Genomic DNA, 6,782 nt, shown 5'->3' on the forward strand with positions numbered 1-6,782 from the left:
CGAACGAAACGACGGTGCCCTTTTGCTTTATATAATGTAGGTCTGGTAAGTTACCCTCACCATTCCCCATTGTCATCCGCCGCCGCAACCTTCTTCTTCCTCCTAGCCGAACCCTATTCCCCCAAAAATCATCACCAATCCCCTCGGTCTCCCGCATCCACCCACTTAGTAAGGACGAACTAATGGCGAAGAGAGACGCCCAGAAGAAAGGCGGGGTCATGGCGAAGGAATGGTGGAAGTCGCGGAGCAACGAGCAGACCATCGAGGACCTCGTCACCATGGGAGTGCTCCACAACAAGGCACTTGCGGGATGGCGTGCACCCGAAGGAGAAAGCTTCCCCGATCCACAACCAGGTGAAATTGTGGTTTTTGAAGATTTCTTCAAACGGGGTTTTGGGATTCCAGTGCACCCTTTCCTTCAGGGTCTCTGCTTGTACTACGAGATTGGGATTTGCAATCTGCATCCCTAACTCGATTCTTCTCGTCTCTACCTTCATCCATCTCTGTGAGGCGTATGGCGGCTTCCAGCCCCATTTCGACCTCTTTCGCCACCTGTTTTGCCTTCGGAAAAAGGGAAGTGGTGGCTCGAAGATCGCCGGAGGCGTCTATCTGAACTTGCGTGACGGCATGAAAGCCCAATACCTGCACTGTCCCTGGAACACCTCATTGGACGAGTGGTACAAGAAATGGTTCTACATCCGTGAAGAGCCGAACACCATCACTTTGTGCGACGTGGGGCTAATTCCAGAGAAGAAGAACAGCTGGTCGGAGAAGCCCGAGAACTTGGAACAGATAGCCGAACTGCTCGGGATGATCCCGTGGGGAAGGCTTGATGGCCCGAGCGTGGTCGGCAACTTCATTAGCCGACGAATTCAGCCATGCCAGAAAAGGATTCATCCTGGCTTCGAATACCAAGGTGGCGCGGATCCGACAAGGACCAGGAAAGAGCCGCTCGACAAGACGGAGATCAAGGCCAGGATTGGAGAGCTGTTCAATCTGGCCGATCCGAATTATGTTGCACTGAACGCCATCGAGCACGCTTTCAAGCTGGCTCGACCTCCCCCAAAGGTAAATGACGCTTCCTTTTAACTGTAGAGTCATGTTGTATCAAGAAAATAACTGTCTTTTCCTTCATTTTGTGTCACAGTATAATGGCCGTGACCGGGCGGGAGTGTTCGTGTCGCCTCCCCCTGGTGTAGAATGGCCACAAGCTACCGGCCCAGCCGCCCAGACCAGCACCAGGACCGACGACGTTCACTGGGCGGTACTCGAGACCGTAGAAGACGCCTCGACCAGAGCCGCTGGCAAGCGTCCGGCTGCCAGCAAACGGCGTCAAGCCATCTTCCCCCTGTCGGACGACGAAGCAGAGGATGCTGACATCTTCCGGCTCGTCCCCCGAAAGAGGAGAAGGCAGGTGGGACCGACAGAGCAGGGTGGCTCCTCTGGACCAGCAGTGGTCACAGCACCGACCACTGCTGCACAGAGGACCGACGAAGGGAACATGCCGCGTCATACTCCGACGCCCGTACCGGAGGTTGATCAAATCCCGGTGGGAACTGCCGAGCAAGCTGAGCAGGGACGGTCGAGGAGACGTTCCTTCGCCACATCCTTCCGCAAATCGAAACTGTAAGTATCCATATTTTTGATGTAAGCTTTGCATTTTGTACTGGATGCTATTGTCGCCTAAATTTGTCTCTGAATTCATTAGATCTCAGTCCACCGAAAACCCCGACCAGCTAGCTGGGTGCGGAACGTCCTCACCAACAACGGCGGGACCAACTGCTCAGCAACCAGCCGTGGAGGAGCCCATGGCAGGGACTCCGCCTGGGTCTCAGCAGGCGGATGACCAGACGCCGGTCCCCGAGCAGAATACAAGTGCTCCAAGCACGAACCCTGACGAGGCGGTTACCACGGCGCCAAGGGAGCTGGATCTAGCCGAGGGGCAGCAGCCAGAAGTTGGCCGGAACATGGTTACCGACGCGATGGCTCGTGGGAAAGCCGTGGTGGTCGTGGAGTCTGCAAACGCCGGACCAGTGCCGCCTCCTGACCAGGAGGCTGAAGAGGACGAAGTAGAAGAAGTCCTGGGCTGTCCCCAAGATAGGCGACAACATGTGTATGTATCACGCTATCGGAATGACGAATGGGTCATGCACGAGGAAATCCCAGAGGTCGAAGAGACCTTAAGAGTCGAACGGGCGGCCAAGCGTCTGGTGACTGAAGTCCAGGTATATTTGGCTTTAGTCCTTGACCCTGTTGTGTAGTCGAACTGTCTGACGTAGCTTGTCTGTGTGCAGGACTTGATGAAAACTGCAAGATACCGCAAAAGGTGCTTCGACCAGATAGAAGGAATCGTGATGACCAACAAGGAGCTGACGGCTGAAGTGGAACGCCTACGGCGCCAACTTGAAGCCGCCGACCAGGAGAGGACAAACCAAGAGGCACAGAACCAAAACCTGGTCGGCCAGCTCCAAAGCAAAGAACAGGAGAAAACAGGTAAGTGTTCACCGTATCATAACAAGTGCAGGACTTGTGTTGTTTTGTTTTTTACAGTAATAGCTGTAATGCAGGTTTAGAAGCTGAAGTGACCCGCCTCCAGGGAGAGAACAGCCGTGCGCTTGCAGAATGTGGTCGCCTGAAGGAGGACAACGAGAAACTGGCACGCCGCCAGTCGGAACTCCAAGACCACACTAACAGGATGAAGGACGACCTGAAAAGTAAGCACTCCAGACCACCTTTCTCATACAATTGCCCACATTGCCTTGTCGTATCATCACGTTTGATGTCTTGTACTGTTTTCAGTTTTGAAAGTCAATGCCAAGAGGCACCTTGAGGCCGTGATCAAGGAGCGTGACGACTGGAAAGCACAATGCCTTAAGGCCACCGAGGAGCGGGACACGTGGAGCAAGCGGTGCCAAGAAATGGCAACTGGCATTGTGCCCGTCCTCGACCTTATCGACCCGGCGCTCACAGAGGAAGAGCTAAGGACGCCTCAGCTCGGACTGGTCGAGAGATGCAAGCAAGCATGGGGATGGTTCCAAGACTTCGTGAAGGAGGCGGGTGAGTACACGGGTGCCCATGTGCTAAGCATGGTGCGTGCTCACTACCCCCTGATCGATCTTAAACGCTTGGAGGCTGGGTACCCGAAGGAGATAGACCCAGACAAGGCCGAAGAGCTTCGGACGGCCCAGCTGGACTTGTCGTCAAAGATAATTGGCGATATTAACCTGTGCGGAGGTGGGACAACACCTGTGCAGGGTATGCCATTGACAAGTCAGCTGGAAATGCCGTCGGCTGCAAGCCAACCGACGAAGCCTGCGGTCTCGACCAGCCAGGCACCGGTGGGGCCATCTCCTTCAGCTTGATTAGCTCAAGAGTCCTCAAGACTCGAGTAGGGTATCAGAGGCGACGAGCAGTAAATGCCCTGCTCGCCGACCAGCCAATGTAATAGGCTTAGAGCTGTAGAAGGAGGACATAGTTGTGTTATTGTAAACTTGAGCCTCTTCAGGCAAGCTTGTAATAACGTAACTGTATATCATTACAAGCTTGTTTGCTTTATACAAAACGCGTTTAAGCTTGAAATTTTTTGTTGGTGTAACTAAGTGGGAACGTGTTAACGTTCGGTTTAGTTGTACCGTTTTGCTCAACACATCATCCCGAGGGGTTTGTGCGGCCCTGGTTGGCATGTGGTCGGAGTGTGAGGTAACATGACCTGTGCACACGTGGACACGGACAAGTCAAACCAGGGGGGACCTGCCAATCACCCGCAACGTAGAGAGCGGATCCCGTGCACGTGTTGGGAGGAACCGGAGACAGGACCTGCTCCGAAAACCGTAGAAGGAGTGGTGGTCGGCTTGTACTGGCTAAGTCAGAATATCCATAAAATTCGTAGTGACACATTAGAGTGGTCGGAGAAATCATAATTGCTTTATTAAAATAAATCGAAAATGTAAGTAGAGTACATATCTCAGTAGTTAAGCATAGAATCGTCTAAGCTTGTCGATGTGCCATGAGTTCGATACGTCCGTGCCGTCTAGATGAGCTAACCTGTAAGACGTTGGACGTGTGACTTCCTTGATCATGTAGGGTCCCTCCCATGGGGTTGCGAGTTTGTGGACACCAGCCTGGTTCGTCTTCCACTTCAGGACTAAGTCCCCGACCACGAAGAAACGCTCTTTAACGTTCTTGTTGTAGTACCTGCGCAAAACAGCAAGGTATTTGGCCGTGCGTACGTAGGAATCAAGCCTTTTCTCTTCTGCGCTGTTGACTTCTAGCTCCCGTACTTCGTCGACCTTGCCTTCGTCGAAGTTCTCTACCCGTGCTGATCTGAAAGCTATATCTGGTGGAAGGACTGCCTCAGCGCCGTAAACCATAAAGTATGGTGAGACGCCGGTGTTACGACTGGGCTGAGTTCGGAGGCCCCAGACAACGGCTGGTAACTCCTTGAGCCATCTTCCAGGAGCTTTATCATTTTCTCTGTACATCCTCTTCTTCAACGCATCCAAGATCATGCCATTTGCCCGCTCGACTTGTCCATTAGCTCTAGGATGCGCCACCGAGACGTATTTTACAACTATGCTCCTTTCATCGCAGAAGTCCCAAAAAGCGTTCCCGGTGAACTGAGTACCCAGATCAGTAATGATACTGTTGGGCACGCCGAAATGGTGGATGACCTGGTCGAGGAATGTGACAGCTTTCTCTGATGATGCTTATACCAGAGGCATGTATTCTATCCACTTAGAAAACTTATCAATTAGCACGAAGACGCACGTAAATTTCCCAGGAGCTGGTTTGAAAGGCCCGATCATGTCTAGTCCCCAACATGCGAAGGGCCAAGAGGCTGGAATCGTCTGGATCTCATGTGCTGGTACATGGATTCTCTTGGAGAAGAACTGACAACCCTCACAGTGGCGGACTAGCTTCTCTGCGTCGGCCACTGCTGACGGCCAATAGAACCCTGCTCGGAAAGCCTTACCGACCAGTGTTCTCGAGGCCGCGTGGTTGCCGCAGGAGCCAGAGTGGATTTGGTCTAGGAGGTGCTCGCCTTCCTCCTAGGTTATACATTTCATCAAGATTTCCTCCTTAGCGTTTTTGCGCCATAACTTGCCATCGACGAGCAAATACTGCTTACTACGACGCATCAGGCGCTCATTTTCTGTTCGATCGATATAACCGCTACCATCTGTCAAGTACTTGATGAAAGGCGTTCTCCAGTCCGGCTCATGAGTGGTCGGAAGCGGCTCGATTGTGCTTGGCGCCGGAACCGTAGCCACTAATTGCTGGTCTGAAACTTTGTTGGTCGTTGAATCTTCGTCTTCAATGGAAGGCGTGAGCAGGTCTTGGACGAATACGCCATGTGGGATTTTGGCTCGGGATGATCCTAACTTTGACAACGCATCTGCTGCTTGGTTCTTGTCCCGGACCACGTGTATGTACTCGATGCCATAGAACCTGCCTTCCAGCTTTCTTATCGATTTGCAATATGCGTCCATCTTTTCACTGGTCGTGTCCCAGTCCTTGTTGAGTTGGTTGATGACCAGAGCCGAATCTCCGTAGACATAGAGACGTTTAACTCCAAGCTCGATCGCAATGCATAGACCATGCAGGCATGCTTCGTACTCGGCGGCATTATTAGATGCTGGGAAATAAATCCTAAGGACGTACCGGAGCTGCTCCTTGGATGGTGACACGAAAAGAACTCCTGCTCCCGCACCGTCAATGTTGAGAGAACCGTCAAAGTACATCGTCCAATATTCGTCGGATCCCGGAGAGGCAGGCGTGCTTAAGTCTGTCCACTCGACGATGAAATCGACGAGTGCCTGAGACTTGATTGTAGTACGGCTTGCAAATTCCAAGGAAAGGGGCATAGCTCCATTGCCCATTTGACGATGCGCCCATTCGCATCCTTATTGCGAATGATGTCCCCCAAAGGATACTCGGTCATGACCACCACACGATATCCATCGAAGTAATGTCTCAACTTTCGGGATGTTATCAGTATGGCGTAGAGCAGTTTCTGAATCTGTGGGTACCTGGTCTTAGATTCGTTGAGTACCTCACTAATGAAATAAATTGGCCGCTGTACCTTGTAGGCGTGGCCCGGCTCGTCGCGCTCGAACACTATTGTAGTGGAAACCACCCGATCGGTTGCCGCAATGTAAAGTAGGAGAGTTTCGTCTTCTCTGGGAGCAGTAAGTACCGGAGGTGAAGTGAGGTATTGTTTCAGCTGCGTGAAGGCAGCGTCTGCCTCCTCCGACCACTCAAACTTCTCGGACGATTTGAGCAGTTTGAAGAACGGTAGTCCTTTTTCTCCTAATCTTGATATGAAACAGCTTAGAGCAGCCATGCAACCGGTGAGCTTCTGGACATCCTTCACCTTTTTTGGGGGCTTCATGTCTAAGACAGCTTTGACTTTCTCCGGGTTAGGGCGTATGCCGTCGTAACTGACGACGTTGCCGAGCAGTATGCCAGAAGGGACACCAAAGATGCACTTCTTTGGGTTTAATTTCCATTGGAACGTATTAAGGGTTGCGAAGGTGCGTTCCAGATTGTCAACAAGGGTATGTGCTTCCTTGGTTTTGACAACTACATCGTCGACGTAAGCCTCGACGAGGCCGTCTTTTATCTCGTCGTTGAGGCAGGCCTGTATAGCACGTTGGTAGGTAGCACCGGCGTTTTTGAGCCCGAACGACATAGTCGTGTAGCAATAGGCGCCAAAAGGCGTGATGAAAGATGTCTTGATCTGGTCGTCCTTTTTTAGAGCAATCTGGTGATAACCAGAGTAG

Source organism: Miscanthus floridulus, chromosome 1, assembly GCF_019320115.1.
Source record: "Miscanthus floridulus cultivar M001 chromosome 1, ASM1932011v1, whole genome shotgun sequence".
NCBI lineage: Eukaryota > Viridiplantae > Streptophyta > Magnoliopsida > Poales > Poaceae > Miscanthus > Miscanthus floridulus.